At 42.3% G+C, this 13,120-nt stretch overlaps 1 long non-coding RNA gene across 1 annotated transcript; it reads right to left on the bottom strand.

The window, feature by feature from the left end:
- Positions 1-6,140: 6,140 nt before the first annotated feature.
- LOC146404693 (uncharacterized) lies at positions 6,141-11,276 on the bottom strand. The gene is made up of 2 exons (XR_014839673.1): positions 8,134-11,276; positions 6,141-7,548 (listed from the first exon to the last, which is right to left on the bottom strand). It is a non-coding gene; the product is annotated as an uncharacterized LOC146404693 (long non-coding RNA).
- Between the last annotated feature and the right edge of the window lie 1,844 nt (positions 11,277-13,120).

Raw genomic sequence — 13,120 nt, 5'->3', positions numbered from 1 at the left:
GTCTTTTTGCCTTTTCTAGGGCTGCTTCCCATGGCATATGGAGGTTCCCAGGCTAGGGGTCTAATCAGAGCTGTAGCCACTGGCCTATGCCAGAGCCACAGCAACACGGGATCCAAGACGCGTCTTGGACCTACACCACAACTCACAGCAATGCCGGATCCTTAACCCACCGAGCAAGGCCAGGGATTAAACCCGCAACCTCATGGTTCCTAGTTGGATTCATTAGGGGACACAACGGGAACTCCCAGGAGAGCAATTTTAAAGGTGAGTTAGAAGCCCCCCTGAAATATATGCTCCTCCTCTTCTTCTTTTTCTTCTTATGGCTGCACCTGTGGCCTATGGAAGTTCCTGGGCCAGGGATCAGATTGGAGCTGCAGCCTATGCCACAGCCATGACAATGTTGATCCTTAACGAGTGAGGCCAGGGATTGAACCCACATCCTCATTGAGACGACATTGGGTCCTTAACTCAGTGAACCACAACGGGAACTCCAAAACATATATTAGTTTGCACAGTGACTTCACTTCAGGAACTTATCCTGAGGAAATGACACATGTGCACAAAGATGAATGTGCAAAGTTTTGTTACTGTTAAGTTTTTAAAAGAGAGAAAGATGGGGATGCGGGAGGAAAAGAAGAAATAGAGGAAGAGAGAAAGAAAGGAAAAACCCAGATGAACTATTAGGCAGTTACTGAAAAAAAAAGCTATAGACACAATGTAGACATATGGTGATGAACATAAAACCATGTCCAAGGAGTTGGTGGCCGGGGGGGGGGGGGGGGGGGCCGTGCAGGGAAGCAGGTTACTGAGAAGTTGGCATCATATGATACTATTTTTCAATTTGTATTACAAAATATATGTCTATACACCACAATGTTAACTGTATGCATCTTCAGGTGATGGGATTTAGATGATTTTAAATTTTTTCTCTTGTGGGGAGTTCCCATCGTGGATCAGCAGAAACAAATCTGACTAGCATCCAGATGAGGATTCGGGTTCAATCCCTGGCCAAACTCAGTGGGTTCGGGATCTGGCGTTGCTGTGGCTGTGGCGTAGGCCAGTGGCTACAGCTCCAATTCGACCCCTAGCCTGGGAACCTCCATATGCTGCGGGTGTGGCTCTAAAATAAAAAGACCAAAAGAATTTTTTTTCCTCTTGTGCTTTCTATTTTATTGTTTTTCTGAAATAGTCCTACGTTACTTTTGTGATTGAAAAAATGTGTTTTGGAATTCACTAGTGGCACAGCTGGTTAAGGATCCTGCATTGTCACTGCTGTGTCGTGGGTTCAATCCATGGCCCGGGAACTTTTGCATGCTGAGAGGCGTGACTGAAAAGAAAAAAATTGTGTTTATTATTATTATTATTTTGTCTTTTCTAGGGCCGCACCGTGGCATATGGAGGTTCCCAGGCTAGGGATCTAATCAGAGCTGTAGCTGCCAGCCTACGCCACAGCCATGGCAATGCCAGATCTGAGCCTCGTCTGCGACCTACACCACAACTCATGGTAATGCCGGATCCTTAACCCACTGAGCAAGGCCAGGGATCAGACCCGCAACCTCACGGTTCCTAGTCGGATTCGTTAACCACTGCGCCACGATGGAAACTCCCCCAAAAACGTGTTTTTTAAAAAATAAAAACCACTAGGATTGCTTCCCTGCAGGTTTAGCAGTAGGGATTTATCCTCTGGGACTCCAAGGGAGGTGTGGGCTGTCCTCCTATGATGCCTCTCTGTGCATATTAATTAGAATTGCTGTTCCAAGACCAGGATGACAAAAAGATGTTTGAATTATTTATTATTTTTTCATAATCTATTTTTCTACCAGCTAGGCTGTTAATCTGGGTTCTTGATTTTACGTCTCAGATTCTGTTCATTTGTGGGTGGCTTAAATGCCTTATCCTTTAATATTGTGGCAAGAATATTGGAATCATAATGAGAGGGCCTGGTCCAGTGTTGACTAGTATCTACCATGTTGGTTTGCTAAGAAGTCACAAGACTGCTCTGAACCTCATTTTTAGCACCCATAAAATGGGATAGGTTCTTACTCCATGAAGGTGTTATAAGAGTTAAATGAGGTAGTGAATGGGAAAAAAAAAAGCAATTTGAAACAGACATACTGCTTGTACTAAATTTAAAATAAATAATTCATTTTACAGGAAAAGAAAATCAGTGTCTTTTGTTGAGCTGGATGAAGCGAGGTTGTTTAACTTAAAGTCCAAAGAGTCCCCTGTTTTTATTTTATTTCTATCAAAGTATTACCCATATCAAATAACACTTCAAGACTTCAAAATTGGGAGTTTTGAGAGTGAAGGGGACAATAGAAACAAAATTATGCCAGACTGTCAAGGATGAACTAGGACTGTCCCAGACAAACCCTACTAATAAAAAATAGATCTTCTCCAAAATATAGGCAGAACACTCTTTGACATTAATTGCAGCGATATCTTTTTGGATCTACCTCTCAGAGTAATGAAAGTGAAAATAAAAATAAACAAATGGGACCTAATTAAACATAAAACCTTTTGTACAGCAAAGGAAACCATTAAAAAAGATAACCCACAGAATGGGAGAAAATCTTTGCAAATGAAGCAACCAACAAGGGATTAAGCTTCAAAATGTACGAAGGCCCAAAATAGGTTTATATCAGAAAAACAAACACCCCAATCAAAAAATGGGCAGAAGATCTAAATGGAAGACAGACAGATGGCCAAAAAGCACATGCAAATATGCTCAACATCACTAATTATTAGAGAAATGGACATCAAAACTACAATGAGATATCACCTCACACCAGTCAGAATGTTCATCATCAAAAGTCTACAAACAATAAATGCTAGAGACAGTGTGGAAGATGTTGAACCCTCCTACACTGCTGGTGGGAATGTAGGTTGATGCAACCACTATGTAGAGCAGTGTGGAAGTAACTTAAAAAGTTAAACATGGAGTTCCCATCGTGGCGCAGTGGTTAACGAATCCGACTAGGAACCATGAGGTTGCAGGTTCGGTCCCTGCCCTTTCTCAGTGGGTTAACGATCCGGCGTTGCCATGAGCTGTGGTGTAGGTTGCAGACGCGGCTCGGATCCCGCGTTGCTGTGGCTCTGGCGTAGGCCAGCAGCTGTAGCTCGGATTAGACCCCTAGCCTGGGAACCTCCATATGCCGTGGGAGCGGCCCAAAGAAATATCAAAAAGACAAAAAAAAAAGTTAAACATAGAACTACTATATGATCCAGCAATCCTACTCCTGGGCATATACCTGGAGAAAACCATAATTTGAAAAGATACATGCACCCCAATGTTTATTATAGCACTGTTTACAAGAGCCAAGACATGGGAGCAACCTAAATGTCCACCAACAAAAAAGTAAAGAAGATGTGGTACATATATAGAATGGAATATTACTTGGCCATGAAAAAGAATGAAATAATGACATTGCAGCAACATGGATGGACCTAGACATTATCATACTGAGTGAAGTAAATCAAATAGAGAAAGACGAATATCACATGAGATCACTAATATGTGGTATCTAATAAAAATGATATAAGAAGAACTTGTTCACAAAACAGAAAGACTCAAAGATTTTGAAACCAAACTTAAGGTTACCAACGGGAAATCCTGGGAGGAGGGATGGACTGGGAGGTTGGGATTGACGATAAACACTTCTATATACAAAATTGATCAGTAACAAGGATGTACTATATAGCTTAGGGAAATCTATTCAATACTCCGTGATAGCCTATATGGGGAAAGTATCTGAAAAAGAATGGTTATGTATGTATGTTATGGCTGAAGCACTTTGCTGTACACCTGAAACACAACATTGTAAATCACCTACACTCCAATAAAATTTATATAAAAATAGATCCTCTCTTTATCTGCACCCACTCTGATCCCCATTCCTCAGAGATAACTGCCTTCAATTCTCTTAAGAATTTTTCTCATGTTTACCTCTTTATTTCCCAATAATAGATTTCTACTGCTCTTCTTGGGATTTTTCCATTTTACACATTATTTATTGATTTCTCGCCTCGGAAGATGAGGAATGATCTCTTTTTACCCTCTATTCACACACTGTCCCCCCCATTCCCAATATGATTATATTATATATTCATTTTTATATTAATATGCTCATATAAATCTTGTTCATAATCGAATCACATCATTTATATTTCCTTTCTTAGGCAACTGTTCGTTTTTCCTGGAGTTAATAATTAACTCAAATTTTGGTTGTTCGATTTTCTAGGGCCCTGTCCACTTATTCATCCCCAAACTCTCTGTCTGAGCTATCAAACTACTCAGATGGCTCATCTATCAATTTCACATTTTGCTGGAAATAAACCTTCTGTCCTTGGTCCTCCTGCTCTAGGCTAGATTGGTTACCTTCCAGAGCACCTACACAGCTATTCTCAGGACTACCTTTCGCTTTTCTTTCTCTTTTTTTTTTTCTTTTTTTGTCTTTTTAGTGCTGCACCTGCAGCACGTGGAAGTTCCCAGGCTAGGGGTCAAATTGGAGTTGCAACCACTGGCCTGTACTACAGCCATAGCAACATGGGATCCAAGCCATGTCTGCAACCTACACCACAGCTCATGGCAACATGGGATCCTTAACGCACTGAGTGAGGGCAGGGATCAAACCTACATTGTCATATATACTAGTTGGGTTCATTACCACTGAGCCACGACAGGAACTCCACCTATCACTTTTCTATATTGGATTCTGTTTCTTTGACCCTATGGTTACACTGTGTTCTTTCACTTTCTTGTTTGCCTGGAAAACATCCCACACTATAATGATTTAGTAAGAAAGTGGACATGGAGATAAACTTTGGAAACCTTACCTAAAAATTTCTTTTTTTCAAACTTAAATATTTGGAAGATTATTATCAAAACCTCCTTAATACCCTTCACCAATTCACCGATTGTTAACGTTTTTGTTGTATTTGCTCTATCGTGTCTTTTCTCTGATCATTATCCAGTCTTAGCTCATACTGCCTGCTGTACAATAGGCCAGTAAATCGAGACACCAGGTGTTGGGGCCAGAAATAGCAACTTTATTCAAAAAGCCAGCAGATCGTGAAGATGGTGGACTAATGTCCCAAAGAACCATCTGGCTGCTAGGTTTTTTGTTTTTTGTTTTTTTTAATAGAACAAAGTGGGGAGGGATGTGGGGAGGTAAAGCTAAAAAAAAAAAAAAGAATAAGTTATTGCAAATATTTCCTCTTCTGGCTAGACTCTGGAAGGGATGTATTAATGTCTTCTTTCCTGCAGCCATGCACAGGTAGGCCTAGTCAGGATGTTTCCTGTGAGCTAAACAAAGCTATTTTAGCTTAATTCTCAGGCAAGATTCCCTGAGATGGGCCATGACATACTTTAAGCTATAGGTAACACCTCTTCAGTGAGTAACTTGTAGCAAAAGCAGTAGAATAAAAATGTTAAAGTAAAAGAAACAGATCCAATAGGGAGTCAGATTTGTTCTTCCATGTTACATAATTTGAATATGTATATCTTTTTCTTAAGTTGTTTAAAAGTTAGTTGTTGCATTACTCTTTTTTTTTTTTTTTTTTTTTTTTTTTTTTTTTGACCTCGACTGTGGCATTTGGAAGTTCCTGGGCTGGAATTAAACTCACATGGCAGCAGTGACCTGAGCTATAGCAGTAACAATGCTGGATCCTTAACGGCTAGGCCACCACAGAACTCCCTACTCTTCCTATTGGAATAATAGTCTAGCCTAATATAGATTTCTAAATTGGAAATAATTTCCCCTCAGAATCTTGAAGGTATCAATCCATTATCATCTGGCTTCTGTTGTGACTTAACTGTTCTCTAAGTTCTTTTTTTGTTTCCTTTTATCTTTTGACTTTTAGGGCCACACTTGCAGCATATGAAAGTTCCCAGGCTATGGGGTCATATTGGAGCTGCAGCTGCTGGCCTACACCTCAGCCACAGCAACACCAGATCTGAACTGCATCTTTGACCTACACCACAGCTCATGGCAATGCTGGATCCTTAACCCACTTAGTTAGACTAGGGATCGAAGCCACATCCTCATGGATACTAGTTGGCTTCTTAACCCACTGAGCCATGACAGGAACGTCTCTCTGTAATTTCTTTGATTCCTCTTTCCATCCTTGATGTTCTGATCTTTTATGATGATATGCTTTAGTGCAAGTCTCTTTTTCATTGTGCTGAGTGCTCAGTGAACCCTTTCAATATGGCAATTCATGACCTCCAGTTCTGAAAAATTCTTTGATAATTTCTTCTGTCCATTTTCTCACTTTTCTAGAACTCCTATTAGTGAGGTATGAAAATTTCTAAATCAATCCTGTAATTTTTTCTCTTCTTTGTCCAGTTTTCCTCTCTTTGCCTTTTGTCCTACTTTTCTGGATATTTCTTCAAATTTATCTGTAGAATCTTCTAGTGAATTCTTAGCTTTGTCTATCATATTTTTTAATTTTCAAAAGCTCTTTCTTATTCCAGGGATGTGCCTTTTCTATAGCACCCCCGTGCTTTTTGTTTTATGTGTGCAATACATTCTCATATCTCTCTGAAGGTATTAATTAATAGTGGATTCCCCCTAAGGTTTCTTTTGCTCTATAGATCTAGGTTCACTTTCTCTTTGTTTTGGACCTCATCTTTCATGTGAGAAGCTCACTTTAACTACTTGGTAATTCTTGGCTCTCTCCTTGCTTATAAGTTTATAAATGTGAGGCACTAAAAACTCATTGGAAGTTCTGAGAGTGAGTGCGGCTCAGTTAGGGTGAATAATGGTCAGGGCCCAGACACTTCACCAGAAGGAGTTATAAGTCTTTTCTCTTGGACTGTTTGCTTTTTTCAGAGAGGAATCCTACCTGGAAAATCTAGGTATCATTGCCAGCAGCCTGGGACTGGGTGGCAGGAGGCTGGGGAATATCAATTCTCAGCCATTAAGCTTAAACTTAACAGCATGGTTTTCCATGGGGTTCCTCACCTCCCTCGCATGGCTATACCTTTATTTCCAAGTCCAGGAGCTAAACCTCACATCTTCCGCTGGGCTGGGACAGGAAAAATCTCCTGGCTGGACAGGATCCAACTGTATTTTATGAAGCTTTTAGAAAATCCTCCAGTTTTCAACCCCATCCACCACCCTGGGCTTGCAAAATGTTGTGCTTTCAACAACTGAATTTTCCTGGGTTCTCTGGCACCAAGTGTTTTGCATGGCAGAGGAAATGCCACAGTCCATCACACCATTGCCTCTTTCCAGGAGTCAGGACAGATCAGCTCTTAGGCCTTCTTGCAGTTAGGTTGGGCAAGTGACTGAATTATGGCCAGTGGGAGTTGAGAGGAAGGGATGTGCATGTCTTCCAGACCTGGTCCTCATAAACAGCCTTGGGCCCTCTCCAGACTGAGTGGCCAGGGAGAGGTGTGGGCCCAGGGAACAGCCTTCAGACCTTTGCCCCAAGGTCTCTGAGACGTGTTCTTATCTTCTGCCTCTGGTTTTGTTTGTTTGTCTTTTTAGGGCCACACCCTGGCATATGGCAGTTCCCAGGCTAGAGGTCGAATCAGAGCTACAGCTGCCAGCCTACATCACAGCCACAGCAATGCCAGATCCTTAACCCACTGAGCAAGGCCAGGGATCAAACCAACATCCTCATGGATGCTAGTCAGATTTGTTTCCACTGAGCCACGAGGGGGACTCCTTCTGCCTCTATTTTTTGACCACAGAGCTCTGTGCATCTAAGACAATCAATTCTGCAAAGTCAGAGGTGGGGCTCATGTAAACCTCAGAATGGTAGGCAGAGAGCATAGGAAAAGGAATCCCAACATTTGCTACTTTAACTTCTGATGGGGGCAAGGAGGATGGCAGATAAAGACAAAGGAAACAGGCCTTTTTTTTTTTTCACTCTGTTCTCTAACTCCATTATCAAGAACACATTTTTGGAGTTCCCATTGTGGCTCATTGGGTTAAGAACCCAACATAATCTCCGTGAGGATGTGGATTTGATTGCTGGCCTTGCTCAGTGGGTTAAGGATGTGGTGTTGCTATAAGCTGCGGTGTAGGTCATAGATGCCACTTGGATCCCATGTTGCTGACTGTGGTGTTAGCTGGCAGCTGCAGCTCTGATTGGACTCCTAGTCTGGGAACTTCCATATGCCACAGGTGTGGTCCTAAAAGAGAAAGAGAGGGAGAGAGAGAGGAATGGGAGGGAGAGAGAGAAGAGTTAAGATCAAGCCCTAGGCCTGGAGTTACCTAACTACATTTTTTTTTTTCCTGTGAGAAAATCAGACTTGCCTGAGTGCCTTCTCCAGGAACATCCCCTGCTGTGATTGTCAGAACTGTGTCAGAACTGCCCGTCCAGTCCTTTCTCTGTACAGATGACCCTGTTGACTGTCTACCCTGACAGTGTTGGTACCACGTTGCATTTTCCAGGGCACTAGGCCGTTACCTGTAGGAATAAGCAATGTCCTGAAGCAGTATTCAGAGACCTGTTTGGCGGCACTCAGGTCAAAGGTAGAATCTTCAAAAGGAGGCACCTCTTTTCATCAGAGATGGACCTGCAGAACATGGCTTTCAACAAAGCTGAGAGGAATGCACCCTGGGGCAGCTCTGCTTTGCACGTTGTCATCCATTTAATAATACACAGCCCTTCTCTGGCTGGCCAGCAGTCACTGGTGTGCTCGTCTTCCAATACCAGGAAGAACAAGCAGGAAGACTCTGGAAAAACACTTTGAAGACAAAGGTCAACAAGGGTAGAGCAAGCAAATAATAAGTCACTTTTCCTCCAGGAGTAAACTCTTCCTGCCTCTGACCACCTGAAGCTACGATGGCATGTGATCTGACCATGGCACAGCTAGGCATTGCTACTGTTTTTCCACACAGGCTAAAATGGAAACGCAAGCCCCTTGTTCAAAGAGCAGGAAAAAAGTACCATTAGGGGTTCTATATAAAGCTTTTCCCTTTCTTTCTCACTCACTGCCTTGACATGTCACAGTGTTTTGTTTTGTTTAAATTTGCAGTTTTGTGTCACTCTCCCTTGAGCCAGGGACACTCACAGGGTTAGTGCAGGGCCTCACAGGGGCCTGGATCCTTCCTTGCAGCGGCAGACCCTCTGCAGCAGGTGGTGTGCCCGCAAAAGTACTGCAACTCAGCACCGCGGCATGCTCCTACCTGGATTGCAGGTGGCCGGGGGTCCTATCCCCACTGAGTTGCCCTCCCCCCCAAGAACTGTCCTGTTGCCAGCCCCAGCAGGGATGGCTGCTGTCACTTATGCCTTGCCATGTAGGACCTGGGGTGCGCGTGCTGGACCCCAGCACTTTGAGGACCTGAGCCCAGGGCCCCACTGGGAGCAGAGGGGGGCACAGAACATGGAAATGCTCCCCAGTGAGAAGGGCAGTCAGGGAGAGGGTGGGGCTGGACAGGAACCCTGGGTACCAGGCAGTGGAGGGCCAGCTGCCAGGAGGCAGGGAACCAACAACAGGCAGACTGAGTGTGAGCTGAAGCCTCCAAGGCCTTGGCACATGCTTCAGTGTTCATCAGACCTCACTCTGAAAACACAGATTTAAAGAAAAAATTATTTAGAATTTCAAGACAGCAGCTACAGAATTTTAAACTCCAAGCCCTGGCAGGGTCCCTGTGAACTTGGGGTCCTGAGCCTTTGTTCCGTTCACATACCCATGAAGCTGGTTGTGTGGAACAGAATTACTGATACTGATGAAGGTCCAGAAAATTCTTTATTTTTTAAATCACATGTGTAGGATATCATAGGCTGCTCTAGATGGTTTTATTTCTGTAGGTAACCAACTTCCCTTCCTAGATGCCATCTGCAAGGCTTGGCTTCTGCTTTTACCAGCTCTTCTCTGGCATATTACAGCCCCCTCTCTAAGCCTTATCAGTAAAACAGAAATAAAACAATGATCTCAAAAGATTGTTGGGAGGACTTAACCAAGGAAAGCTGATAAGGCACTAAGGCCAGGGACAGGCTCATGTTTTGCACTAATGGACATATATATATACATGTATATACCCACATACACTGATACCCACACATACGTTTCTGCTATGACATACAAGCATGGTACCAGGTAAATAGGAGGTACTTAATATATCTATTTTTTTGGACAAAAGAACACAGTTAACTGAACATTTAAAAAATATCAATCTGGCTAATGAATGCTTTGGGTGAAATGCAATGCAAATATGACTTGATTATTTAAAGAAGAAAGCAGAGGAGTTACCACTGTGATACTGTGGGTTAAGGATCTGCTGTTGCCACAGCTGTGGCGTAGGTCTCAGTTATGGCTCAGATTTGATCCCTGGCCCCAGGAACTTCCATATGCTGTGAGTGCAGCCAAAAAATAAAGAAAGAAAAAAAGAAAAGAAAAAACAGAGAAAACAGAAAAGGATTTTTCAAAAATTCAAACCCGTTTTGATAGAATAATTTGAAAGTAAGTGCAATTGAATTAAGGGCATAGAGAAAGTGAAGAAAATGCATTAAAAAGTACAAAAATAATGTAGCAGACATAGAATTTCTATGTGTGTTCTTCAGAAAGAAGACCTGCTAGGTGTGAGGCAGGGGCTCACAATCTACCATGTTGCTAAAAAAAAGTAAAATGTTTGTCTTTTTTACACAATGGCCTGCAAGTGTTTTTGTTTTTTGTTTTTTGTTTTTTTTGTTTTTTTTTTGGTCTTTTGTCTTTTTAGGGCTGCACCTGTGGCATATGGAGGTTGCCAGGATAGAGGTCAAATCGGAACTTCAGCCACCGGCCTACACCACAGCCACAGCAACACTGGATCCTTAATCCACTGAGCAAGGCCAGGGATCAAACCTGCATCCACATAGACACTATGTCAGGTTCTCAACCTGATGAGCCACAATGGAAACAGTTTCCTGATGATGAAGAGAATAAATGCAGGGGAAGGAATCTGTCATTATGGAATCTCTGACCCTCTATCTCTCTTCTGAGATTTACATTAAACTTAATTGGCTGGGGAACAGGAGTGAGATCAAATGGTTTTCTCCTAGTTCTATTTATTTTCCCAGATCCCAGGAAGCACTAATTTCAAAATTAATAGGGAAAGGTCTGGGTTACATGGCTAATTTGACTTTTATTATGTGTTTCTCGCTGTCGTAAGCAGAATAGCTGAAACTTTGCAGGACTTTTGGGTGAGAGCTTCTACGACTACTGTTGTTTGCTCATTCTGCAAATGAATGTGAATTCTTTTCTGTAACAACAGGGACAAGTGTTCCATTTATAAACAATCAGCATGCCTACTGCTGAGTATGGTACTCATTAGGACTATACAAAAATGTTCAACTCTTTCCTTCCAGGGGTGTATTAAGAATGTACTTTCCTGCTCCTTTGGAGTTAGATGAAGACATGACAGAAAGTGATACTTTCATTTCAGGGCATAAGGTAAAAAAAAAGAAGTTTTTTTTTTGTTTGGTCTTTTTCCCTCTTCTAGGGCCGCTCCCACGGCATATGGAGGTTCCCAGGCCAGGGGTCAAATCAGAGCTGCAGCCACCAGCCTACACCACAGTCACAGCAACGGGGGATCTGGCCACATCTGTGACCTACACCATAGCTCATGGCAACACCGGATCCTTAACCAGGTATTGAACCTGAAACCTCATGGATGCTAGTCAAGTTCGTTAACCACCGAGCCATGACAGGAACTCCTATAAAGTTTATATATGTGTGTGTGTGTATATATTATTATTTATAATATATAAATTTCACTAAAGTTTACATATAAAGTTTATAATAAACTCCATACATTTCAAGTGTACCATTTTCACCATGTATATATATACCGGTGAAATTACCACTACAATCAAGATGGTGAAAATAACTCACTTCCAAAACTTTTTATTTTAATGGCTGTACCCATGCCATATGGAAGTTCCTGGGCCAGGGACTGAATCTGAGCCGCAGTTGCCATAATGCAGGATCCACCACACCAGGCTGGGGATCAAATCCACACCTCTGCAGTGACTAGAACAGCTACAGTCAGGTTCTTAACTCATTGGGCCACAGTGGGAACTCCCTCACCTCCAAAACTTTTCACTTGGGCTTTTGTAGTACCTCCTTCCCACACCTCCTGGCCCCTATTCCTCTTTTTTTTTTTTTTTCTATTTCTTGGGCTGCTTCAGCGGCATATGGAGGTTCCCAGGCTAGGGGTTGAATCGGAGCTGTAGCCACCCGCCTACACCAGAGCCACAGCAACGCGGGATCCGAGCCGTGTCTGCAACCTACACCACAGCTCACGGCAACGCCAGATCCTTAACCCACTGAGCAAGGGCAGGGACCGAACCCGCAACCTCATGGTTCCTAGTCGGATTCGTTAACCACTGCGCCACGACGGGAACTTCCTGGCCCCTATTCCTAAGCAGTCAACAAGCTCCTTTCTGTCACTATAGATTAGTTTTGAATTTTCTACCATTTAGTCATATGTGTCTTTTTTTGCTGGCTTCTTTCACTCTGCATGATAATTTTAAGATCATCCATGTATTATATGCAGCAATGGTCTGTTTTTTATTGCTGAGTAGTATTCCGTTTCATGGTTATGCCATAGTCTCTTTATCCATTTACTTGTTGATAAAGAGTTGAGCTGTTTTCTGGTTTTGTCTATTACAAATAAAGCTTCTGTAAACATTAGTGTACAAGTCTTTATATGAGTGGATTGGGTGGATCATATGGTCATTGTATGCTCAACTTCTTAAGAAACTGCTGAATTATTTTCCAAAGTGGTTGCAATATTAATATTGTCACATAAGTTCACAAGAGTTTTAATTTTTCCACATCCTCATCAACATTTGGTATAAGTCTTTTTAATTTTAGCTTTTCTAATAGCTAAGTAGTGTTAGCTCATTGTAGTTTTAATCTGCATTTTCCTCATGACTAATGATTTTGAGCATCTTTTTTATGTTTGTTTGCCATCCATGTATCTTGTCTGTTCAAATCTCTCTCTCTCTCTCTTTTTTTTTTTTTTTTTTTTTTTTTTTTTGTGTCTTTTTGCCTTTTCTGGGGTTGCTCTCGCGGCATATGGAGGTTCCCAGGCCACAGGTATAATCAGAGCGGAGCCGCTGGCCTACGCCAGAGCCACAGCAACTCGGGATCCGAGCCACGTCTGCAACCCACACCACA

Source organism: Sus scrofa, chromosome 3, assembly GCF_054392235.1.
Source record: "Sus scrofa isolate SSC_HxYL_T2T_F1_AM1 chromosome 3, Sscrofa_HxYL_maternal_Yorkshire_Landrace_v2.0, whole genome shotgun sequence".
NCBI classification, from domain to species: domain Eukaryota; kingdom Metazoa; phylum Chordata; class Mammalia; order Artiodactyla; family Suidae; genus Sus; species Sus scrofa.
The sequence above is the reverse complement of the archived record's forward strand: the minus strand, read 5'-3'. Positions and strand labels throughout refer to the sequence as shown.